Source organism: Cervus canadensis, chromosome 8, assembly GCF_019320065.1.
Source record: "Cervus canadensis isolate Bull #8, Minnesota chromosome 8, ASM1932006v1, whole genome shotgun sequence".
NCBI classification, from domain to species: domain Eukaryota; kingdom Metazoa; phylum Chordata; class Mammalia; order Artiodactyla; family Cervidae; genus Cervus; species Cervus canadensis.
Window position 1 is genome coordinate 36,609,741 of NC_057393.1, and position 27,163 is coordinate 36,636,903.

Genomic DNA, 27,163 nt, shown 5'->3' on the forward strand with positions numbered 1-27,163 from the left:
TTCAAACTTATTTCAAAGGCAAGGTCAAGTACAGGAGAAAAAACTTAACTCCCTATCTTTAGGAATTCAGTGCAGTGAATTAAATGGCCACTGTGACCAACTGAACCAGCATCTAGAAGTTCACGTGCACCTGACAGTAGGTGCTCACTAAATGAATGAATAAACATTTAAATACAAGTTGCTGTAGTTTTGTCCTTTCCACATGTTTAACATTTTCAAGACAACTTCTCCACTATAGCATTTCTCTACAAGGTGTTCATAGAATATGAAAACATAGACAAATGTATAGAATGTCATAAAGGATATCTTCACATAGTTTCTAGGCTGTGACTCTGTTTGTAAGTTTGGTATGCTAAGAAGTAAGCAAGGGTCTTGCTTTGACGTAAGAAATTTTTGGCAACCAATAGAGGATAACATTAACTTGTATCCTATGAACTAAATTTTTCTTTATTTCTTCACTATTAATCAACTCATTCTTTCGGAGTTAACTGACCCTGTCATGGTGATTGGTTTTATTCCTGTCTTCCCAAATCAAGTTATAAATATTTGAAGTGACCAGAATGAGGGTCAGAATACTTCTGACAATAACACTTAGAAGTATTAAGGTGACAATTCTTTGGTCTAAGAGGTTGACAGAGAAGTAGATTATAGTTGGCCCGTTCATCTTGTCATTCATTTGAAGATTGTGAGATTGGAAAGCAGAGATGTAAGAGGCAAAAGACATTCTATCTTAGGTATATGGTAGAGTTTGGGGACTAAAGGATTTAAATACTTCAGAGGAAGCATTTTAGTGATCTGACATTCTAACCCCCTACTCAAAGTCCAGGAGACCTAGTTCTTAGGTTTCAGATAGCCAGCAGTTAAAAAGGACAAGAAGTGAATGTGCTCAGAAGCACCTCTCTTTTGCAATCTGTTGTGGAAATTTTCCTTTCCTCTTTTGAACTAGAGACATATAAACTAGATATGCAGGGGATTAAAAATAGTGAAGACCAGTGAGGTTTATGAATAAAGATTGTGGGGAAAGGCCGAGAGACAATTTTTGGATCATGAATCCATTATTTATGTGTTTGCATTTGATTTTATGGGTAAACTATTCAACTCTTTGCCACATTGTTATTTAAAGTGATTATAATCAATGGTAGAATCCTGTGTTCAGATAAATAGCCTATGCGGTATTTTTGTTAATCACATATCTATTACAGAATTCCCTGATCAAAGAGATGGGATTTGTATTAAGTTTCATTTGGCATCTTTGTTAACAGTCATAATCCATGTACTCCAGCTTGTGGGTGTTGTATTATTTTTGATGTCGTCTCCAAACAGATTCAGCTAACAAATACAGGGGACCCTGCGTGTCAATCACTGGCCTCACCCTTTTCACATAAACTGTTTTGTTTAATCCTTACACATTCTAGTGAATTAGGGATCATCCTCCTCCTAAGACTCAAACTATCACCAGCCTAGTAAGGTGACAGAGGAGGTCTTCTGACCCTATGTCCACTTCTCTCGTTTTACTACACCTGCTTGTCTGTTACCACTTCACACTCTTTCAGTGTGCTGTTTCACTCTTTCCCCAGAAATTCCCTGATTCCCTTCATCCCTCATTTCCTGTAAGCACTCCTTACTCACTGAAATGAGGTGAGGTTTTTGTTTCCCCACACTAGAATGTAGGTTTCACAAAGACAAGGACCTTTTTCACTGTTGTGTTTTTGAGGTTGTAACGGTACCTGGGATATTTTAGGCACATGGTAAATATTTGTTGAATGATTCACATTTTCAAATGATCGATAAGGTATTACTGGTCATTTGCATGTAGTTAGCCCTGTAAGAGCAATTTCATCTTATAAACATTTAACTGGCTGCTACCCGAGGTCAGGCACTGCGGATTAAAGCCGAGCTGTATCCTGTCCTCACCCAGCTCCCTGACAAACGCGAGCTAAAATATAGGATGGTAAGTTTTATAATGGGGTGATATCATACAGCAAAGAGAATGTGTGGTTGAATCAGAGGAAGGACACATTAAATTGTGGATAGGGGGACAAGGGGTGGGCTGGAAAGGCTCTAGGAAAGTCTTTTGTAGTTAAAAATATTTTCAAATGTTTTCTGATTTTGAGAGTAATACATGTTTGTTATAAACTTGAGGGAAAAAGATTGGCCATAATTCTTTCACCCAGAAACAATTATTCTTAAAGTTTTGGCGCATTTTCTGATAATTCTGTCTTTAATGTATTATATGTATAGTATATTTTATATGGTTGAGATGATTTTGTTGTAAATAATTTTATTTCCATATTTTTTTAGCTTTTCATACTATTAAATTTATAAACATTTTTTATTATTGCATAATAGTCCATCACAGGAATCCATTGCAGTTTAACAAATTATTTTTGTATTTGGAGGATTTCACTTTTCAGTTTTTAACTGTTAAACATAATGGTGTCATGAACATCTTTGGGCATTTAAAATTTTTATGTAGAGGTGAGTGGATAAGATTCCATAGACAGACCAGGACATCATGGTTGGCGTTGCAGCAAAGATTTATTTTAATCAGAGGGAAAAACAGAGTCACAGGAAAAAACACACACACACAACATGGTGTATTGAGGAAGCAGAAGACAGCATAGCGGTGAGACTGGTGGGAGATGAGGCTGGAGATGTAGGTGGGGTCAGATCACAAAGGACATTCCAGCATTTCTGCGCCTTCATCTTTTTTCAGTAGGAACACTGAAGGATTTTTAAGCTGAGAAAGCCATTGCAAGGCTTCAGTCTGGCCGGTGAAGTGATCAATCTTTGTTTCAGAAAGATTATTCTGGGATATGGATGGTCAGGAACTGTACTTAAGCAGGGAAACCAGTTAACATGTAAGGACCTCAAGTGATTGAGAATTGAGAGGAAGCCACAGGCTTGAGAAGTGAGTTAGGAAACCAACTGGAGGGAGTGGTGATTGCTTGGATATGGGTAATAAAGGAGAAGGAGGAGTTTAGAATGACTGTTCAAGTTTTAGTTAGGCCGCTAGGAAGGATGATTTAGAGGTGAAAAGGCTTAATAGTGGCAGATTAGAGTTTTCATGACTCATAAACCCAGATGGGTTTAGAGTGAAGGAACTTCAGGAGGGAAAGCTATGTGTTGGGAATGTCTGAGCAAGTGATTTGACATTTCTTATCCACCCATGCTTTTGTGTGTCTCTTAATGCATGGGAAGGAAGACCTTATTAAGATAGATTACTTTGTGGACTAATTAGAACATGAAATCCGAGAGAAGAAATAACTACCGTTCTAAGTCAAGAGTTTTTTCTGATTCTAGTCTTGATTTTTTTTTTTTTTTTATGGTACTCTGAGAATTAGAATATGTGTTAGCAGAGTAGTCATCTTGTTTATGGGTTACAGCTAGGCATCGCAAAAGCTATAAGGAATTGCTAACCAATCTATCTTATGGGAGAGTAACAAGAATTAAGAGAAACGGGACCTGGCATTCTTTATTACTTAAGTTGAATAAACTCACTTGAGAGGTCAGTATATGTTATTAGCCAGACTGAAATATCACTGATAAGGTCTTAGCAAAGTTGAGATTAGATCTTATGGAATTTAGCTCTTCTGTACTAATAAAATGCTTAGTTTTTTAAATGGGTGTAAACATGATGAAATGTTTTGAAGCTTAAGATCCCTAGAGCCACAGGGAGATGAGCTCTCTGAGAGGCTGAAGGAGAGATGGGGACAGGGTATAAGATCCACCAGAATTTTGTGTTTATTCATTTGTATTTCTAGGGAGAGAAGTGGGCTTTAACATCCATTAAATTTTCAAAGGAATGCATAACCTGAAAATGATTAAGAATCACAGATGTAGAATAAAAGCGCTGTCAAGGCACCCAATACACCTTTAAAAGATGAAAACTTAGGCATCTCGTAAACTTTATCTTTCTCCCTCATCAATAGCTCAAAGGAATTTTCCCTAACTATAATTTGAGAACTTTCTAAATAGAAGCGATCTAACTCCTCTTTTATCTAGCTTTTTCTGGAACACTAAAATTAACTTTTCATCATAATTTTTTGGCATTTATTTAATTGGTTTATATATATTAAATCACATACTTAGAATAACACTAACATTAAAAAGATTAGGGGACAAACTCATCATTTCTAGGTAGACTTGTAAGTAACCTGGTAGGACAAAAGTTTATGGGCTTATTGATCACTGGTGTTGAACATACTATGGGCTCTTTTTTTTTTTTTAATTGGAAAAGTGGAACTTGTGGGTAAATCTGGAGAGTAAATTAAGCACAGCTTCAACTATAGTAGATGCTCATGTATTGAATAAATAAATGGACTAGAAATCTTTTCATCTGTTTTTGTTTTCTATTTTTTCCTTTTTTTTTTTTTTTGGACTAGAAATTTTTGATTCAAAAGAGGGCTGTTGATACATTTCTAGTTCAGTTAGAAATACTGCATGCAGAAATTGCAAATATATGTGACCTCCTTTCCTCAGAGAAATATTTCCCCTCTCCCATTCATGTCTTTGTTGTTGCTTTTCCTACTGTTATAACCTACTGAAGAGAATAGAGAGTAGACTAGTGGTGGTGGTGGTGGTGGTGGTTTAGTTGCTAAGTCGTGTCCAACTCTTGCAACCCCATAGACTATAGCCCTCCAGGTTTCTCTGTCCTTGGCATTCTCCAGGCAAGAATACTAAAGTGGGTTGCCATTTCCTTCTCCAGGGGATCTTCCCAACCCAGGAATTGAACCCTGGTCTCTCCTGCATTGCAGGCAGATTCTTTACCAACTGAGCTAGAGGAGAGGGTAGAAATTGAAAGTTTAGACCGGTAGAGGAGCAGTTGTCCTAAATCTCAATGATAGACCTGTAAGATACCAAGACATCTTAAGTTTATCATGTAGAAACAATGTTGCCTGCATGATACAGATGTTTTGTTGTTGTTTAGCTTTGTAACCAATTAACTACTTACAGGCTAGTGTGGACACCTAATTATCACCTATTACTTAGTTTCTATTCGTAAAGCACCATTTTAACAATAGAGCATTTTGGAATACAGTGTCTTTAAGATGTATAACATGAGGGCCTGGTAAGAAAAAGCCACAAAACTTCTGCCAGTTCTGAGTTTTTTCACAGCATCATATTCTGCACACACTTAAACCAGAAAGACTGTTTCGTTAGTTTGCTTGTTTGGGGAGGGAGTTGCTGGGTTTTCTTGTTGTTGTTGGTTTTTAATGGGACAGTTTAAATTGAAGCTTTACCAGGCACCTCATTGCCATCATGTTCACTCAGAGTTCAAAAGGTATCTGAGGGGGGAGGAAAGCTTAAAAATAATTGTCTCTTAAGCTGCAAAAACAGTCTGAATACTTTGAATCATTTTACAATGCTGATGAAACATTATTTTGCAGTGTTTGTCAAATTAAATTTTGTGTTGATTTTAAGCAGAATAAAGACAGACTAATGTGCTAATGTTTCAGGCCGTTGCAAAGTGTAAAACTTGGTGAATGGAAAATTTCAAACCCTACTTTCAAAGGCTTTATAAATTTAGCATTTTAGAGGATTTGGGACTGGGTGGGGAGATTGATTTTATCATTTTGACCTTGAATTCCTCAACATTCCAAAGACATGAACTCATCTGAAGGTAGCAGAATTATTTAGTTAACAGTTTTAGAGTTTACTGCCTACTTCCTACTTATTTGCCAGACGAGGTGATTCCATTTGACCTATCAACTTTGCTGTGATCTAGTATGTAAAATGTTATTCCAGTGCAGCTATTTTAAAGTTGATGAATCATCCAGGTATAACACAAGATTTTCATTTAAAAATACAGTGGGATATTTTATACTCTAATTCAGGCCTAGGTTCTGTTAAATGTGAAATACAGAAGGGGATTTAAAGGATAATATAGTTTCGTTTCAAACATGGTAAGGCCTGGAGTGAGGAGGAAAGGAAGAAGCATCTCTTGAGGGTGAAGGTATCCCGTCACACTGAGGGTTACAATGGAGTACGGAAGCAGACGAGGGAGTTGTAGTGACACATTCTCTTAGCGGGATATGAATAATAGAGAATGTATTGAATACCGAGACGTCCAAGGACATTGAAAGACATTGAAGAAGATTTCAACGAAGAGGACAAAGCAAGGTAAAAGGATGCTTCAGCTCTTGTTACAACAATTAAATATTCAAAAAGGCAGCCACTTTATCCTATCCAGGAAGTTAAGCAATTGCCCATTTTATATTCCAGTTTTACACAAGTAAGCCATAGGCAAGTAAGCTGACATCAGGGATTTATATTAAAAAAATTTCTTCTAGGGAATGTCAGCAGCAAGTTCAAAACCCAGTCTTTTAATCTCCTGTGGCATGATCATAATATTCATGATGCCTCTAAGACAGTTCGTTTGTCCTAAACCATCAAAGAAAGATAGACCGTGTGTTCAGCATAATTTGCATTGTGTATATTATTAATGATCTAGTCTAATGACTTCACACAATAGTCAGAATTGTAAAAAGATGGCCTGTGTAGAAAAGATATGTTCTGTAGATCTGTATTCTGTAGAAAAAGCTGTAGAAACTATCTATGCTGTGTAAAATTCCTATATACTCTTTTATATATTTTCTCTTTATTATAAATCTATAGAAATTCACATATATGTGGCAATGCTGTTAATTGGAGTTTGAATTCAGTATTTACAAAGTACATACTATATTCTTGGACTGGTATTAGGTTTTATGGATGACTCTAATTATCTGAATCCTATCTCTGGGAACTAACATACATGCAATGGAGCTTAACATAAAAAGCAAAGACCAGATTGTGTGATGTGCTAGTTGCCATGAATGGCCAAGTAAGGGCAAGAATAATTTGGCCTAGAATTTTTCTTTTTTAGGTGGTAGGGAATTCCTTGGTGGTCCAGTGGCTGAGACTCTATACTTTCACTGCTGAGGGCTCAAGTTTAACCCCTGATCAGAGAACTAATATCTCCCAAGTTGCGTGGCCAAAAAAGAAAAGAAAGATTTTTTTAAAAAATTTAAAAAGTGATTGTGTTCTTGTCCCTGTAGCTCCATTTTAAAGGATAAATAGAATTTGACTCAATAGCATGGAAATCCAAACTAAGGAAAGAAAAATGAGCTATCAGCAGGCTTATTGAAAAGACTTTTCTGATGAGAGCTGGAAACTTTTAGGTCTTACTGAGAGATAAGGATGGATTGGTTGTTCCTTAAGATTATACATAAATAAATATTTTATTTACTAGATTCCACTTGGTTTTAAAAAGCATTAAGAGAACTTAGATTAGAAGTGGAAGAGATAAAGGATGCCTTTCTTTGGGAAGGTGGAGCAGAGAATTAGACCAATACTGAAGATGCCTATCATGATGGTGACAGTTTTGAATGTCTGGCTATAGAAAGCAGGGTTGCCCTGCAGACACTGGGGAGCCCTGAAGGACTAGTATGAGAGCAGTAGCACAATAAAAATAAGTTTTTAGAATGATGAGGCAGACAGTTTGAAGAAATGTGTGTGCCTGCCCCAGTGCAGCCTGGGGGCAGGGAGGCTGGTGAGAAGGCATGATAACCTTGGGTTTAGCATAGATCTAGGGAGGTATATCCTATCACCAAATCTGGTGATATATCTGGAGATATATCTGGTCACATCACTTCATGGCAAATAGAAGGGGAAACAATGGAAACAGTGAAAGGCTTTATTTCTTGGGCTCCAGAATCACTGTAGATGGCGACTGCAGCCTTGAAATTAAAAGACACTTGCTCCTTGGAAGAAAAACTATGACAAACCTAGACAGTGTATTAAAAAGCAGAGACATTGCTGACCAAAAAAGCTATGGTTTTTCCAGTAGTCAAGTATGGATGTGCGAGTTGGACCATAAAGAAGGTTGAGCACAAAAGAATTGATGCTTTCAAACTGTGGCGTTGGAGAAGACTCTTGAGAGTCCTTTGGACTGCAATGAGATCAAACCAGTCAGTCCTAAAGGAAATCAGTCCTGAATATTCATTGGAAGGGCTGATGCTGAAGCTCCAATAGTTTGGCCACCTGATATGAAGATCCAACTCATTGAAAAAGACCCTGATGATGGGAAAGATTGAAGGCAGGAGAAGGGGATGACAGAAAACAAGATGGTTGGATGGTATCACTGACTTAATGGACATGAATTTGAGCAAGCTCTGGGAGATGGTGAAGGACAGGGAAGCCTGGCGTGCTGCAGTCCATGGGGTTACAAAGAGTCGGACATGACTGAGCTACTGAACTGAACTGAATTTTTCCCCACTGTTTATTCTGAAATATCAATCTGTAAAAAAATTCAAATAACACTGATAAATCATTTCACAAATAATCCAAGGTGAGCTCTATTATGACTACTACCCAGGCCAAGAATCAGATGAAAACCAGTTCAACAAGGGAGGTATAACTGAGAAAACTTACAAAGGGAGGTATGTCAGGAGTGCTGATGGATGGGGTTGAGGAATTGGAGTACAAGATTCTTCTGAGCTGTTATGCTTAAAACAGGCTTTTCTCTCCTCATCTTTCTCTTTCCCTTCATGGCTTTACCCCAGCTAAAATGTGGTGACAGTGTATTTTCTACAGCCTTCTCTACAGAGGTCTTTATCCATTAAAAGGACTAAGGAAGAGCATGGCCTTCCCTCCTTCTCTTTGGCACTTGCAGAATTTTGCCACCTTCTGTCTGAATTTTATCATTTGAAGCTTAAGAAATCAAAATTGCTGTTTGCCTGTTTTCTTCTTAAACTCCCAAAAGGGATATTTTCACTTCTTGAATTCCTGTCCCCAAATAGGGTGAGTGTTATGTTACTGAAGGGCTGTTCAAGTAAAGATGAGCAGCAGGCATGGAATTAAAAGTCAAGATGCAGAACTGATGTAAGGTCAGGTCCTGGCAGTGAATGAGGGTGTCTCTTCATGCTATAGTGTTCCCTATAACACCTTCTGTTGCTCTTCCTTCACAGAATTCACAAAAGAGTTGTCTTAGATGTTCAGCAATTTATGTTGGCTCACTGTAGATTGTAGACTTGAAGGCAGGCTGGAAAACAGAGTCTCTGCTTATAATTTTTTTAGTTTTTTGAACACATCTCTCCCTTTTACATGTGTGTGTACACATATAGACACACAGTCTGTGGAGACATTTTGAATAGACCATTTAATTATGAAGTGGTATTAGTGATCTAAAATAAAAGTAAAATTTTCTCTTTGGTTTTGGAATACTGTTTTCTCAGTGGTCATTCTTAATCATTCTTCATTTGTTAATATGGACTTGATTTGAGTATTCATTGAGAGTGGGGAAATAAGAAACTTGTTGAAAGTGAAAGTAAAACTGCCGAAGTTGCAAGATTGATTGTTGTTCATCGTATTGATAAATCAAGTAAATGTTTTTTTGTCATAAATGCATAGTTCCCAAGTTAAGATTTTTATTCTGATTTTCTGTAGTTAGGTTGCCATAGGATTTGGAGGGTATCTGATGTCTGTATTTATTAAGAAAATCTTCTAATTTGCTGATGTGGAGAACTCTGAGGAAGTTTCCTCACAAGAAAATAGTTAAACTTGGGTGGAATGGATGATTATTTTGCAGTAAGTAGGAATGTGTTACTTGAGATTAGTATGCGTGCAATGGTGAAAAGTTGGAAATTGAGTCTTATGTATGGTTTTCTGTTTAGTGATTTGAGGGTATATTTAGCTTTTCATAAATACGGCTTATTTAAGTGGCTATAATTCTGGAGTTTAAATGTCGCCATTGAAAGGAATCAAAATGGCACAATGTAATTCACTACGTAATTCACTCTGTACTGGGCAAACTTGGTGGACGTCAACTAACCTGCCACCTTATAATCAGCTCTAGACGAGGGGGTTTACCCTGGCCTTTGGACTTTAAATTGGTGTTTTACTGAGTTCTAAGACTGAGAGGGCTTTCCTGGTGGTTCAGTCGATGAAGTATCCACCTGCAGTGCAGGAGATCCTTGGGTCAGGAAGATCCTCTCTAGAAGGAAATGGCAGTCCACTCCAGTACTCTTGCATGGGAAATCGCATGGCCAGAGGGGACTGGCAGGCGACAGTCCAGTGGGGTTGCAAAAGAGTCAGACATGATGTAGTGACTAAACTACCAAGACTGAAAGAAAAGTAGTAGAGATGGCCACATTTGTTTCTTCCTTAAAATTCCACTCATTTCTACTCTAAATTGTCAGGAGTTGGGTACAAAACAAGAAAATAATAAGGATTCTACAGTCTGGAAACTTAGATGATGTTTCCAGCCTTTTTATAAAACTCAGAAACCTTAGTGAAACTGATACAGTATACCTGTTGTCTAGTTTAATGTTACATACTCCTACTCTGTAGCAGGAACTTTAGTGCCCATGTGATCTGCTCTTTCACTTTTCCAGAAGAAGGTAGATTGCTACAAGTGTGGATTTCAATTTAGATAATTTAAATCATTAGACAGAACAACCTATATATGAGTACTTTTTACTGACTGTTCCTGTTACACCTCCTCAGTATGACTTATTGCATTTTACAACTCTTAATTCATTGACTTTGTTAACGCCACATACAGAGACCACCAGGGAAACCAGTTGATCATACAAAGCCAGATTTTCTAAACTTGCTGAGCCAGCACCATCCTGACAGTCTCATGAGTGTCTTAAAAGTGGGGGAGTTAGTGTACATAAGTAAATTTTGGAGGCTGAAGTTAGTTCAATAACCTCAGTTATGAGGATGACACCACCCTTATGGCAGAAAGCGAAGAACAACTAGAGAGCTTCTTGATGAAAGTGGAAGAGAAGAGTGAAAAAGTTGTCTTAAAACAGCATTCAGAAAACTTAAGATCATGGCATCTGGTCCCATCACTCCATGGTAAATAGATGGGGAAACAATGGAAATGGTGAGAGGCTTTATTTTTGCGGGCTCCAAAATCACTGCAGGTGGTGACTGCAGCCATGCAGTCACTTGCTCCTTGGAAGAAAAGCTATAACCAACCTAGACAGCATATTAAAAAACAGAGACATTACTTTGCCAACAAAGGTCTGTCTAGTCAAAGCTGTGGTTTTTCCAGTAGTCATGTATGGATATGAAAGTTGGACTGTAAAGAAAACTGAGTGCCGAAGAATTGATGCTTTTGAACTGTGGTGTTGGAGAGGACTCTTCAGAGTCCCTTGGACTGCAGGGAAATCCAACCAGTCCATCCTAAAGGAAATCAGTCATGAATATTCATTGGAAGGACTGATGTTGAAGTTGAAACTCCAATACTTTGGTCACCTGATCAAAAGAACTGACTCCTCGGAAAAGACCCTGATGCTGGGAAAGATTGAAGGTGAGAGGAGAAGGGGACGACAGAGGATGAGATAGTTGGATGGCACCACGGACTCTATGGACATGAGTTTGAATATGCTCCAGGAGTTGATGATGGAAGGGAAGCCTGGTGTGCATGGGGTCACAAAGAGTTGGACATGACTGAGCGAGCGACTGAACTGACTGACTGAGGTTAGTCATAGGGTGGTTTTAGGTCAGAAATTAGCATAGTTTGGGCAGGGATTGGTGAAATTTGTAAACTAGTCTAGTTTCTGGAATAGTCAGTGATTTTAACTTTGGAATATAGGAATTCAAGCTGAGTTGTCATTAAATCTGTCTGTAGCTGCACTGCCCAAAGAAATGGACTGCAAGGCACATAGAATAATTTTCAGTTTTCTAGTGGCATATTTAAAAAGTAAAAAGAAACAAGTGACATTAATTTTAGTAATATATTGTTTTTAACCTGCTATATCCAAAATATCATTTCAACATGTAACCAGTATAAGAATTACTAATAATGTATTTTACATTGTTCTTTTCATACTATGTTGCAAAATATAGGATGTGCTTTTACACCTACAACACATCTTAATTTGTTCTAGCAACATTTCAGTCACTCTGTAGACTCATGTGGGTTGAGGCTACCATATTGGACATTGTAAATATATAGTCTTAGAACAAATGGGTCTGAGTGAACTGATGTTTAGAGCAATTTTGTCTTAGTTTGTGTTTTATGTCATGATCTGGTACAGGATGTCTGTACTACAAATCATAGTATAGTTCCCCCCCCATCCCCCCCCGCCCAGGGCACCTGATTGTTTTTATTTTCTTTCTCTCTTTTCTTTTTTTTTTAATTATGAAAATATGACAACACATTTACAGGAGACTTGGAAAATACAGAACAAAATTGCATTTAGTTCCACTACATATTAGAATTTTTTTAAGTAGATAAAGTAAAAATTTTATATAGTTTTATAACTTGTGAGTTCTATTTTATTTCTTACTTTGATGCATAAATCTGTGGTTTCCATTAGCATGCCATCATTAAGACAACAAATAGAGAGATACAATATATAATCTACAAAGAAAATATAAGAGGTTTTTAATATGCTTGACAGACTGTCTACTAGGCTAAGTCTTTGTTTCCATCAGGTAGAATGTTTCATCAGATTTTCGAAAGCTAGTGAGTATTTTGAACAACAAATATTTCCCAGAAATTACTAAATGCATATATTGTACTGACACTGTTTCTATTAATTTTATGTGGTACTTTCTTTACAGTTGACAAAAACATTTTACATGCATTCTTGTTATCACTAAAAATATTTGTAGATATTATCTTTGAGCTTTTATGTTTACATTTTGAATGAAATAGTTTTAATATACGATAGATGATTTGTCAACAAAATTATAAAATTATTCAAATGAAAAGTAGTTTTGGAAGCACTGTATATCTTGAGGTTTTATTCATATCAACGATTTTTCCAAGTGACTACAGATTGTTCAGTAGTTTAGGTATTAGTCAAAGAGTATGTGTGTGTGAGGGGAGGACTGTATGTGGGTATGTGTATACATAATATTTTCCCTCCTTTCTTTTGATCTCCAACAGTTTCCCTGTCTTCTATTATTTCAAAATAATTACTGTAGGTTTTTCATGTGCCATATATATATAGAGAGGGGGCTTCCCAGATGACACTAGCGGTAAAGAACCCACCTGCTAATGCAGGAGACATAGGAGACTCGGATTCAATCCCTGGGTCAGGGAAGATTCCCTGGAAGAGGACATAGCAACTCACTCCAGTATTCTTACCTGGAGGATCCCAAGGACAGAGGAGCCTGGGGGGCTACAGTCCGTAGGGTCGCAAAGAGTCGGACACTGCTGAAGTGACAGCACACGCGCATGCATATAGAGAGAGATGTATGTATATGTATTCAGTTCCACCTGAATACAATTTATTTGCCACTTGCCTCTTTCACAGTTCATGATGTAAATCATGCCTTACTTTTACCTGAGTTCATCATTACTTCATGAAAAAGGAATTAAGTTTCATTCTGAAAGGCCATACTGTGCTATATGACACCCTCACTTCCCTAGGTGATGATAGAGACAAGTAGTATTCATTTGTTTATTTCACATTTGCCTGGTGCTACATTCAGTTGCATAGTCTACTAAGTGCTTTGCCGATATCTTCATAGCATCCATGTAAGGTAGGTGTTATTGTTATCCTCATTTTTCATATGAGGAAAGTGATTCACAGGAAGGTTAAGTAGCTTGCCATTTCTATTGAAATGTGAGTGCTTTTCAATGTGCTGTGATTTACAAATTTTTACTTTTGCCTATCTACAGAGCAGCAGAGTTTTATCATTCTGGCTGCCATTAGTCATCCCAATGAAAAGACTGATTTTCTTTCTTTTTGGCCCTGCCTCAGGCTTGTGAGATCTTAGTGTCTTGACCAGGGATTGAACCTAGGCCATGGTAGTGAAAGTGCTGAGTCCTAACCACTGAACCCCCAGGGAATTCCCAAGACTGATTATCTTTTGTATATGGTTGTACGAATAGTGAGTTCTTTCTGCTTTTTCCTTTTTAGTTCTTCTTGGCTTTTCTTTCTTTTTTCCTTTCTCAACTTGTGCCTTGAAATCCGTCTTTTGAGTCTTTCCTTTTGGAATACTATACACACCTCATAGTCTCGTTGAATGAGGATAATCAGAACAGCCAGTCCACTTGCTTGTTCTTTCTTGTCTCCAGAAGCTATATTATATTCTAGTGACAGTAGAATTCATGGAAAGAATATCTATGTATATACACACAAACATGTATTTGTGGTTGTATATTTATTTATGTCTACATGTAAATTTTTTTACTTTGGTATCTCAGTTGTTAGGCTGTCAAATTCCCACAAGATTTTGGAAATAAAATTAATTTTCGTGAATTGAGTCAATTTAAGACTCTCCAAATGTCTTCACCTTAAAACAAGGTCCTACTTTAATTGCGTTTAAAAAGCAAGTTAAGTGAAAAAGTTTCACTTAAAAGTAAACACTTCCCTCAAAGTAGTGTTTGAAACACAAATTGAAGTAAAACATTAGGGTTTTTTCAGTCATCTAATAGATGTGGGAAAGATTTAAAATTATAGGCAGAAAAAAACCACTTTAGAATTATTCATATTTTTGCTTTCTCTTGTTCCTGTAGGATTCAGCTTAATGAATAAGAAACAATAATATAAAAAGGTACAGCTCTTTTTCATACATATACCCCTCCACACCAGGAATGATAGAAAAATAATGGCTAGATAATAACAAATGAAAAATATTAACTAGGAGTGATTACCCACTTAGACACAGAAGAGCACATGGTTTTAAAGCTTAGGATTGCCTGGGTTTGACTCCTATCTAAGACACTTTCTGTTTGATGTCTTTTTGCCTCAGTTTCTAGTAAAACAAGATAATAGTATTTATCTCCATAGACTCTTTCTCTTATGAGAAAAAAATGAGAGGAAACATGTAAAGTGCTTAAAACAGTACTGGGCACATAGGCAGTGTTGATCAGTTCTGCTAGTATTTAATTCCAGGAGTTTTTGTTAGCCCTGTTGCTGGTTTAATAAGACGACAACGTTCTGGGACACGTTGAAATGGAATTGGGCATGCTAAGTAAGTCTCAAAAGAACACCCTAATGAGGTTCAGATGAGCTGAGGTGTGGGAAAATGCTTTCAGAGATGTAAAGTACTCTGTAAATAAAAGGTAACAGGAGGAAATCAGATTACTTGTTGCTTTAGGATGCTTGTGAATAAATATTTGCATATCTGACTTAACAGATAAAGGTAATACTTTCTTCCAGATCCCCAAAGTTGAATACCAGGGGAAAGATTTAAGGCCACAAAAACATAGTCTTTAAAATAAACTTGGACTGTTTTGTGGTAGAATATTATTCTGAAGTTGGGCACATTCACATACAAATTAACCTGATACTGTCCTGGAGAAATGGTTTCCTAAGCTATATCCTTATTGTTAATAGTATTTACAAATGAGTCTTATCTGTTTATAGCCTATACCATATATTTCCTTTGAGGAATCTCTTTGGGTCCTTCCAGATTTCTTGAGGGAGTTGGACCCAGGTGTCTGTGCAAGCCTCTGTGCCTCTGCCCTTCTTTGTCTGGAAACATTTTTGATGTCTCTGTCGTTTGTGCTCCCATAATTCCAAGCACAGAGCTCTGTCATTGTGCTTACCTCATTATATAGTAATTACCTGTAAGCGAGACAGCTGGCTTCTTGTGGACAGGCTGTGCCTCACTTAACTTCTTAATCTTTAATGCTTGACATATTAAAGTTTTTAATAAATGTATGTGGAATAAATGTAGAAAAACAGCCCTCAGCACACTTGGCAAAATCTTGTTAGCACTAACATTTGAAAGTGATAAAGCTGTTCTTCTAAAAAATATTCTGTGATGTAGATATTTTGGAAATTCTGACTGAACTTCCTTTAATCTAAATTATTGCATTTTACTATATAATCTCTAAAGTACCTTAGAGTAGCATTACAAGAATGATACGGGTTTCATTTTTTTTGGTTTTGTTTTGTTTTACGGGTTTCATTTTGAACTAAAATTTTTTTTTAACCTTCCAAATACCAAATATTTTAATAAATGTAGATGCTTTGCATTTTAGATACTTTAACCAGTTCACGTTAAATGTGATAACATTTAAATGGAAGATTAGGCTGAGGATTTATAGATGTTCTTTCCTTCCTGGAATTCTTACATAACAAATAATTTTTTGTGTGTGGTACGCCTTCTCCAAGCACACCTAATTTGTATTGAGAACTGAATTTAAGATTTAGTTTCCTCGTCTGTAAAATAGAGATTAAAATATCTACCTCATAGGAAAATTGTAAAGATTAAATAAAATAACCGAACTAAAGTACTGAGTACAGGGTCTGGCACATATTAATTATCCATTATATGGTAGCTGTGACCTAATAAATTCTACAAGACTTGTAATGAAAACCAGTATACCCACCCATTTCCCTCTCTCTAGAGATAAATTGGAAGCTATTTTTGTAAATCAGCATTGTTTTATGTCAGAGCCAGTGGTCATAAAGGGGGAGTAAGCCTGTTCAATTGGAGAAGGAAATGGCAACCCACTGCAGTGTTCTTGCCTGGAGAATCCCAGGGACGGGGGAGTCTGGTGGGCTGCCGTCGATGGGGTCGCACAGAGTCGGACACGACTGAAGTGACTTAGCAGCAGCAGCAGCAGCAAGCCTGTTCAAATTAAAAAAGAATACAGCTTTAAAAATGGTTAAGACAGAGCTTTTAACTATACTTATCCTATTATATTTGTTGTTAGTCTGTTTTTATTATTGGTCTCATCTGGACTTGGATGAGATTATACAGTAAACTGGAGAAGCAGGGTTTGGTGGGGGTTGTTTTTCCCTCCTTCCATTAAAAGAGAGGGATTTGGAAACAGAAAACATAATGCACTTCTCTTCCTTTGGTTCCAGTCCATCAACATGGGGTGAATTTTCATGGTACTCACCAGGTTCCCCGCTTAAAAATAAACACACAGCACATTGGTGACATCTCCAGTGGTGACCGGTGAGTGACAGCAAAAAGCTAGAGTCCATAGCTCTTAATCTACGTGGACACTGGGCATGGCATCATCTGTTGGTTTCTGAAGGGGAGAAGAACCCTGAACAGGTGCTAGCCCAAACTGGCAGAGTTGTTGCTTTATTGTTTTCTTTGCCATAAGACTATTTGCATTAAAGCAGCTGTATTTTGCTGACCAGTTTTTAAATACAGGGATCAAAGGATAACAAGGGGCCAGAGCAGAAGCATTCGCGTCGCGGCCCCTGTCAGATTCTGGTGAATCTGCAAATTCTGCTGTCACCTCACCTAACCGTTGGAGCCAAACAGTTGAACAGCAGCAGAGCATGTTTTGGTGTTTATGAATTTAGATATATTTTATGGCTTAGTAGTGCTTTTAGGTAGCTACTGGAGCACATCATTCTTAAAAGGTTGTAAATGGGATAAGCTGGGTCTCTGAAAGTCACGGTACTATCAGTATAAGACTGAAATCTCTGGGATTAAAAAAGAAAAAAACTGGTCAGAAACAATAGGAGACATGAAAAGGTGCTGTTTGTGGGTAATATGGTTAGCAACTGCTTGAGGGTTTCCAGAGGAACATTAAAGACATCGTTATAAACAGAAATGAAGGGACTTACCTGGCAGTCCAGTGGTTAAAACTCCATGCTTCCACTGCAGTGGGCATGGGTTTGATTTGATCCCTCGTCGGGGAACTAAGATCCCACATGCCACGAAGTACAGCCAAAAAATGAAATAGAAATGATACATACTGTGACAACGGATGGCATTAGTTATATGACTGGCAGGAGGGTTGCCTTTTGGAGAAGGCAATGGCAACCCACTCCAGTACTTTTCCACTCCAGTACTGCCTGGAAAATCCCATGGACAGAGGAGCCTGGTAGGCTGCAGTCCATGGGATCGAGAAGAGTCAAATACGACTGAGCGACTTCACTTTCACTTTTCACTTTCATGCATTGGAGAAGGAAATGGCAACCCACTCCAGTGTTCTTGCCTGGAGAATCCCAGGGACGGGGGAGCCTGGTGGACTGCTGTCTATGGCGTCACACAGAGTCGGACACGACTGAAGCAATTTAGCAGCAGCAGCAGCGTGGCCTTTTGAATTTCACTACTTGTGATTTAGATTTCATTACCTGGATCCTTCAGTGGCTCCTGAATGGAACATACTTTGCCTTCTTCAGTCATAGCTCAAGAAGTTGTTAGGACTTATGTGCTGTGACTAAACTAGATGATTTTCAGGCAGTATCATAATTCCTATTCAAATCTTAGGAAAGCTTTTTTCTTTTTTTAAATAATAGTTTTATTGAGATATAATTCATAAACCAAGAAATTCATTCATCCTTTGAGTATATTTACTAAATTGTATGTCAGTCATTTACTATCTAATTTTAGAACATTTTCGTCATGGCCAAAAGAAACCTGTACCCAAGAGCAGTCACTCCCCATTTCCCTCCTGACTCTCCTAGCCCTAGGCTATAACCAGTCTACTTTTCTGTCTCTGGATAATTTGCCTGTTTTGGACATCTTCGATAATTGGAATTATACGTGATTCTTAGTGACTGGCTTCTTTCACTCATCATAGTATTTTTTTTTTTTTTCATCATAGTATTTTTAAGGTTTGCCCATGTTAGAGAACATCAGTATTTCATTTTTTTGTTGCTGAATAATATTCCACTTGGTGGGTATTTGCATAGTTTCCAGTTTTTGGAAATTGTAAGTTGTTTTATAAAGTTTTGTGAGCATTTATGTACAGATTTTTGTATGGACATGTGTTTCTGTTTCCAAATTGTTTTTTCCAAAGTGGCAGTACCATTTTGCATTCCCACCAGCAATTTATGAGAGTTGTTCCATGTCCTAGTCAGCATTTGCAGTTGTCAGGATGTTTTGTTTATTTGTTTGGGTTTTAGCCTCTCTAATAGGTATGTGGTTCTTTGTTAGTTTTAAATGAAAATCTTGCAGTATGAAGCCATTGGGAGGATGATTTAAATGTAAAGCAGTCATTTAGTGAATGCCTGTTATATGCCAGGGCCTCTAGTGGGTGGTGAAAATATGGAGAAATAAGGTATATCTCTGCTCCCATGGAAGTTATAGTTTATTGAGGATAACAGGCATTAGTGTTGATTATCTGGAGTTTTAGGATGTTGGGGTTGGGAACACCAGTAGAATCCAACAATACCTGGAAATGGTCAGTTTTGTGGATGGATTCTGACATTTATGGTCAGTAACAAGAAAACAATATAGAGAATATATGTACCTTTGCATAATATTCTAAGATAGGTTTTGGTTGTGAAGGTCAAGCTTCCCTTACGTTGTCATGTCTAATAATCAGTTACTTGGGATGATATTCTGCCGCCTAACAGTTTTGGGACAACACCAGCACATATGGGACACCACCTAACATTTGGGACAACACATATGCACAATAACTAGGAAAAGGGGAACTTTAATTTTCAGAGTTCCTTGGACCCTGCTCTTCTAACCTCTCTAGTTACCCGTTTCCCTTTCTGTGTCCTTCCTAGGTCTGACTTTCTGCCTTTTACCTAGCATACTGCTAAACTGTATAATCACTCTTTTTAAAAGTGCTTATGTACTTAGCTCTGAGCTGTTTACCACAGTCAGAAGTGGTAGCAACAAGCATTTGTACTTTTTGTCCAGTTGACCCTGTCAGTATTTACCCAGCTAGATCTGGCCTCAAAGTGAATGTCATTTATGGTGAATAACATTTTAAGAGCCATGTTTCCCTGTGTCTGATAAACTGGGCCTCTTACTGCATCTTGTGGCAAACCAGTGAGGAGAGCTGTGCAGGAAGATTGGGGTGGCAGGGAACAGGACGAGATGAGGTGAAACTCCTGGGTTGTCCTGCAAGTTGTCACACTCATCTCGTTTTTGAGCATCTCTCAGAGCAGGTCAAACTATCCTTTTGCTGTTGTACAGCAAGGAAAAAATATGATCTGATGAAAAGTTTGAGTGGTTGGAATTAGTCATCCTTACGAAGAAAAGGATGAGAAAACTTTGATTTCTTTATGTACGGCTGTGTTGCAGGTTCTTGAGAATTTCTTGCATGGAGAATTGATTTGACAATAATGTTAAAGAATTTTAAAATTCATAGCAGGTGCTGGGGTCAATTGTTTTTTTCTGAAGATAGGAAAGTGAGAGAGATCTCAACTTTGTAAGGACTTCGGGTTGGATAAAAGGTGTATCTGCTTGCTATTGAGTGACTGGGGGAGAGTCTACAATCACATTTTCCAGAGGGCTACAAATATGATAATCTCATTTGGGATGGTTAAAATTGACTGAAGGACTTGATACCTACTGAAGATGAGATGAAAATCTACATTTGAAAAGTTATTTTTTTTTTCTCTTCCCCATAGCTTAGTGACATTGATTTTCCTTTATGTGAGAAAGGTTGTAATCTTTGGGCAAATGTTTATCAAGCAGCTTTGTACTATAGTAAAGTTCAGTTTGATATAGGGACCTCCTGCTTTTGATATGTTCTGGCAAATAACAGCAGTATTGGTTTAGAACTATAAATTCCTAGACTTCTACTTTGTGATAAATAGAAATTTTATATTACTACTTATCTAATTGTTTCCTATCCCACCTAATATTTGTTATGAAATGTTCTGTTTGTTCTTTCTGGTACTCTTAAGCATATTCTATGCTTGAGATTACTACATGCTGATCTTTAGCATGTATTGCCTCTTGGAGTTTTACTCAGGGCTGTCAGATTCCATAGATCCTTATGTTTCATTAGTAGTGGTGTCCTTCATAGAAACCAGGGGTCAGGATACCATTGTGCCAAAGTAGCCAAGATCCATCTAGTCAAGGCTGTGGTTTTTCCAGTAGTCACGTATGGATGCAAGAGTTGGACCATAAAGAAGCTTGAGAGCAAAAGAATTGATGCTTTCGAACTGTGGTGCTAGAGAAGAGTCTTGGAAGTCCGTTGGACTGCAGGGAGATCAAACCAGTCAATCCTAAAGGAAATCAGTCCTGAATATTCACTGGAAGGACTGATGCTGAAGCTCCAATACTTTGGCCACCTGACATGAAGAACTGACTCCTTGGAAAAGACCCTGATGGTGGGAAAGATTGAAGGCAGGAGGAGAAGGGGATGACAGAGGATGAGATTTTTGGATGGCATCACTGACTCAATGGACATGAGTTTGAGCAAGCTCTGGGAGTTGGTGATGCACAAGGAAGCCTGGCATGTTGCAGTCCGTGGGGTCACAAAGAATCCGATATGACTGAGCAACTAAACAACATCTCAGAAGCACAGTATTGATCAAAGAAAGCAAATAGCAAGACAGCATGCATATTTTCACATTTAGCAAAAAATAGCAAAATAATATATGTTTTCTATGTATGTATGTGTGTATATTTTAAAAAATCTGAAAGAATATTTGCCAGAAGTATGTAGTGGTCTTAGAGAGTGCAAAAAAGGCAGGAGGATTGGCAGTTTTTGCTTTTTCTGTAATATATTGTGTGTGTGTGTTTGAGAAGAATATATTCATATTTTTAATTATGTAATTAAATATCCATTTAAAAATAGGTAAAGTGTATTCATTTCCCTTAAACAATGTTTATAGTATAGGACAGGGAATTGAGATAGTTTCAAATAATGTAAACTGATTAGATAATAAAAGCAGTATGGCAGAAATTCAGAAATGGCTAGTTTTGTGGGTTCTTGCTCATGGGTTGAATGCCCTTAACCTTGAAATATTTTATCCTACGTATGTTGGAGCCCTATGATAAATAGAAACACCTCCTTCAGAAATTCCTCCTCTTTCTTTGATATCATTTCACAACCCCATTTATCCTTTGCTAGCCCTTTCAGACACCTGTCCTCCTTTTGATTTTTGATCTTGTCTCTGCCCCATTGCTCCCAGCCAAGCTCCCATTGTTCACGGGACTCATGGCAACTGATCAGTATAGAGCATTGGAGCATTACTGGTGTGAACTTGAAAGTCACATATCTGGGTTCACATCCTGATTTCTGACCAGCTTTGTGACTTTGAATAGTTATATAACCATGATTAATTTTATCATGTGGTTCCAGAGCTGCTTTTTTTTTTTTTTTCCTAAATGCTCTCTTGGCCCCTTGCAGCTTTGACTTTGTATCTCTAGGAGAGGAAATGTCTGGGGATAAGCCAGAAAGGTTTGGAAAGGGTCCTGGATTTCTCTCCCAAGAAAAAGGCAAGTAAATGAAATAGGGCTGGTAGAGGCTTACCTGAGGCTGTCCTGGAGGGTAGATCAAACTTCCTCTTGAATTTAACAGTTGTCAGTAGAACCAGGGTCATTGACCAAGGGCAAGTGAGGGTTAGGTTGCCTGTGTGGGAGAGTGGGATCAAAGAGTCCTCTCTGTGATTGTGTCAGGATTAGGTTGAGGTGGGTGTTTGTGGAAAAGATTTAAGGTGGAAGGAGTAGGAGGAAGTCAGGGAAGCAGTACAGGGAGTCCTGGTTCTGCCTAGTTACCTTGAGCCAGCTCCTTCTGTCTCCAAGATTTAATTGCTTAATTTATAAAATGGGGTAAAAGCTACCTACCTCACAGAGTTGTGAGGGAAGACATTTAGCATTTTTAGAACAGTGTCAGGCACATATTAAGTACTTGGTAAGTGTATTAACATTAAGTCAAGCTAGGGGAAGAGGGAAAGCAGGCCTAATGAGCTGTATAGTGCGGGTGGGCTGCCTCTGTGTACATCTGATAACACCTGTCCTTCCTTATCTCTGGACAAAAGAGTCAGTAATGGGAAACATTATTTATATATGTACTAAGACATCCTGATATGTTTGCTTGTTAAAAACAAGCTTTAAAAGGTGTTTTCCCAATTTATTACTCCCTATACCTGGAAACAGAACTAATGGGAAAAAAGACTTTATGTGATTATTTGCCATTTGTCACCTGTGTTGTTAAATGATAAATTGTGGTCTGATTTTCTGTGTGCATAATTTCTGATGAATTTCAATTCACATTTTTTAGTTTTTCTATCTTTTTTGTTCCTGGTTAATCAGTTAATTCAACAACGTTTACTACTTATAAAACTAAGAAGGGTGAATCGTATGTAAATATAAATTGATGAGGCATAGACAGAATTAATTTTAGTAAGAAAGTAAGTCTCTCAGCACTTATTGACATTTGTTCAAGTAAGAAGCTGATGCAGATTCCACTGTGCATTTCACTTGTTTCATCTGTTGAACACTAATATTCCAATATTAGTACAGATTTCAGTATTAGTACAATGAGGTACAGATACCTCGTTGTACTTTGCCATCTAGTACTCAAAACAGCCATGAAAAGAGATTTCTTTTCACTGCCATTTTGTAAATGTAGATGATCAAGGCTTAGACTTGTTCAAAATGACATGCCAGCAAGTGGCAGAGCCAGAATTTAAAAATCAGATGTCTGATTTCAAAGTCTGTTCTTTTAAAAACTAGGCCACCAACTGCTTCTCTCACCCACAATCAATTAGGAGACTACAAAGCTGACCCTTGTCAAAGTGACCCAGCTGGTTTATTTCTTGCTGCTGTCTAGTCTCTCCCCTCACTTTACTGTCCCATTTTAGTGATCAGATTCACGGGTATAAAGGCTTAACTTGAAGAGTCATCCAGTCTGGTGGCTCTCAAATCTAGCCAGTCATAAGAATCACCAGGACATTAATTTCTTTTTTTAAAAAAATGTTTATTTTTGATTGCTCTGTGTCTTCGTTGCTGTGCACAGGCTTTCTCTGGTTGTGGCGAGCAGGGGCTGTTCTTTGTTGTGGTGCCTGGGCTTCTCATTGCGATGGCTTCTCTTGTTGTGGAGCTCAGGTTCTAGGCACACAGGCTTCAGTAGTTGTACACTGAACTCAGTAGTTATGGCTCACAGTCTCTGGAGCGCAAGGTCAGTAGTTGTGGCGCTTGGGCTTAGCTGCTCCGTGGCATGTGAAATATTCCCGGACCAGGGATCAAGCCCATGTCCCCTGCATTGGCAGGCAGATTCTTATCCACTGTACCCACCAGCAAAGTCCTATTCATTTCTTTTTAAGTTATAATTAAGTTGCTTTTAGCCAGAGCCCAGGAACCTGCATTTTAACCATTCTACATGTGATTTTAACCATATGACAGGTTGGGAACAATTTTAGATACGTGAATCCTTCTCCAAGTGTCTGCTGCAGTTTTCCTGACAGGCAGTCATCTAATATCTGATAGTCCTCTGACAGAAACTCACTGCCGCCTTGCCAGGAAGGTCATTTCATTGGTAATTGAATGCAATGCTATGCTTCTGTAGAACTTCCGTTTACCATCCCATATAGCTTAGATCAACTTCTTTGGACCTGTTTTTATACTTCTTAAGTATTGGTTTGGAGGTCAGATCCAGGTTTGAATCTTCTCTGAACCTTACCTTCCTTGTGTAAAAAGAATATGTTATCTACCTTGAAGGATCATATGAAGAATTAAATGAAAAAAAGAAAAAATACACTGTCCTGGCTGGAAAGATTCTAAAATGCCTTCAAACAGCCATTTTTTAAAAATAGTTCCTTCACCTCATCAGCCTTTTTGGAAGTAGTCCCACATCTGCAGGGTTCTAGTTAGAAGTGTGGATACATATGATAGAAGGCTCTTAGACACAATCTGGGATTGTCAGTGCCAGAAATAGTCTGTCCTTTTGACTACTCTTCAGCATACTTTTTTACTTCTTGCTTTGGGCAAAGAATATGATACTTATTATTTTGGGTACAGATAAGCTTGCATTTCTGAAAATTAAGCTTTACTCCATAAATAATTGGAGTTTCCACTGATATCTTGAACCCAAAGCAAAACAAGCAATCAGCAGCAAGATTCTAAAGGCAAAAGAAGGGACCTTCTTAAATTATATAGGGACCAAAGTGGAGAACCAAAGAAAGTATTTCATGCCTCTTTCTTATCCATTAGTGCACAAGTAACTGCTGAGTGTTAAAAAGGAAAAAAATGGAGTGTAGGCAGAGAAGGGTGGGAGGGCAGCAGTAAAGAAAGAAATGTTGGACTTCCCTGGTGGCTCAGTGGTAAAGAATCAGCTTGTCAATGCAGAAGACAGTGGTTTGATCCCTGATTTGGGAAGATCTCCACTAAGATCTACCTCTTAGTGGAGAAACCAAGCCCATACACCGCAACTGTTGAGCCTGTACTCTGGAGCCTGGGAGCTGCAACTACTGAGCTCACATGCCACAGCTATTGAAGCCTGAGTGCCCTAGAGTCTGTCCTTCTCAAGAGAAGCCACTACAATAAGCCCATGCACCGCAACTAGAAAGTAGCCCCCACTCTCTGCAACTGTGCAGCTAGAGAAGAGCCCATGCAGCAGCAAAGACCTAACACAGCCAAAAGTGAATAAGTAAATAAAATTATTAAAAAGCAAAGAAATGATGAGTGCTAGCTCTTTGACAGATACAATGTGAGTAAAATGAATACTTAACTTCTTTCACCCTAATCTTCCCAGATAAGATCCCATTTTGCCAATGAGAATACTGAAGACTTCAAGAATAAATGAAGACAAGCCTAATTGCTGGTTAAATAACAGGTCCAGATTTAAGACACGATTTTATAGAATGTGATTTGAAAAAGAATTATACACACACAAATATATGTCTTTTTTTTTTTTTTTCCTTGACTGCACTGCATGGCATGGGGGATCTTAAGTTTCCCGGCCAGGGATCGAACCCATCTCTCCTGCATTGTAAGCATAGAGTCTTAACCACTGGACTGCTAGGGAAGCCCCTGTATGTTCTTTAAGACATAGATGTGACTTAGTTTTCATTTTACTGTTTACATTCCTTTGTTAAAACACCTGTCATACTCTTATTTTAACTGGTTATGTCTCCCTCTACTAGTTACTTGCAAACAGGGACTAGGTTATAACATTCATCTCTGAATCACCAGGGTCTGGCCCTCAGCTTGTCATTAAAGGTTTGTGAGAAAGAAATTTCTCTCTGTAGCATCTGAAAATATCTGTGCCCTCTACCTCATGTGTGAATTTAAAGACATCTGTACCCTTCTTCATGTGTGAGTTAAAAACAAGTATTGGATTGGAAGGGATATTATAAATAATCTAGTTCAATCCCCTCATTTGTATAAAGGAAGAAATTTCAGGCACAGACTGGAGAGGTTAGATAATGATGTCCAGAAGCTGTTCGTTGATTGTAGTTGTTGAAGCACTTTTGCTTCTGGTTCTCAGTTTAGGGCTCTTCTTGGGTCCTTCAGCCAAACTTATTGCATTCATTCATTCAGTTACCCTCTGGGTTCCCACTTTATGCTCAGTGCTGAGGAAATGCCACCTTCCTTTCCACCTCCATGGATAGGTATATGGCCACACTTTCTAGAAACCAGAAGGAAACAGCTCCCCAAGATTTTAAGACTTAAGCTGGAAAATGATGACTCTAGCTGAGGTTTTTACCTAGTGTATCCCTTTTTGCTCATCTAGGCAGTCATTTTGTTATTCTGTTGCTCAAAGGGGAGGATAAGTGATCATTTGCAAAGCTGGATAAACTCTTCAGGACCCTGAAAATAATCTCTCATTGCTGTAGTTTGATTTGGTGTGGTTGTTGAGGTTTATGACTGTATTGCTTTTCTTTAACAAAAGCAAACTAAATCTGTTCTATAGTATTAAGTTAGGCCATGAACCACACTTCCTTTTAGGCTCATACTACTAAAAATAATTTGTAGGTGATGGTCTCCCATGGGCTTAAATGAAACACAGTAGAACAGTTTTTTCCTTCACTTAGTTTGTGTTAGCTCTCTGTTTTCAAAATGTTGTTGAATCTAACATCATGAAAGCACACAACCTTGGGTTAAAGGTTTTTTCATGCAGTTTTTCAAAAGGTAGTTTTAGTACTTTGGACACATTTTAATTTTTATAAAGTATATCTAATGTATGGAAAGAAAGTGAAGTCACTCAGTTGTGTCTGACTCTTTTGCGAACCCATGGACTGTAGCCTACCAGGCTCCTCCCTCCATGGGATTCTCCAGGCAAGAGTACTGAAGTGGGTTGCCACTTCCTTTTCCAGAGGATCTTCCCAACTCAGGGGTTGAACCCGGATCTCCCGCATTCCAGGCAAACGCTTTAACCTCTGAGCCACCAGGGAAGCCCCAATGTATGGAACTTAGTAATAATTATTAAAGATGCCCAATTCAATTAATTACACTGAAACTATAGCCTCCTTTTGATTTTTCAGGGAAATGTTTCTGTTGGTAGACTGAGCTCTTAGTGTCTTTCTCTAGGGAAAAATATTTCTATTCATTTGAATAGAATATTCATTTGATAGTAGAGGCCAAGTGTGAAGGG

The 27,163-nt window shown here is 38.0% G+C and overlaps 1 protein-coding gene across 7 annotated transcripts in view; it reads left to right on the forward strand.

Annotated features, from left to right (window-relative positions):
- The window catches only part of CPEB3 (cytoplasmic polyadenylation element binding protein 3), a 190,719-nt gene that overhangs the window by 52,548 nt on the left and 111,008 nt on the right, over positions 1–27,163 (forward strand). The window lies entirely within an intron of this gene.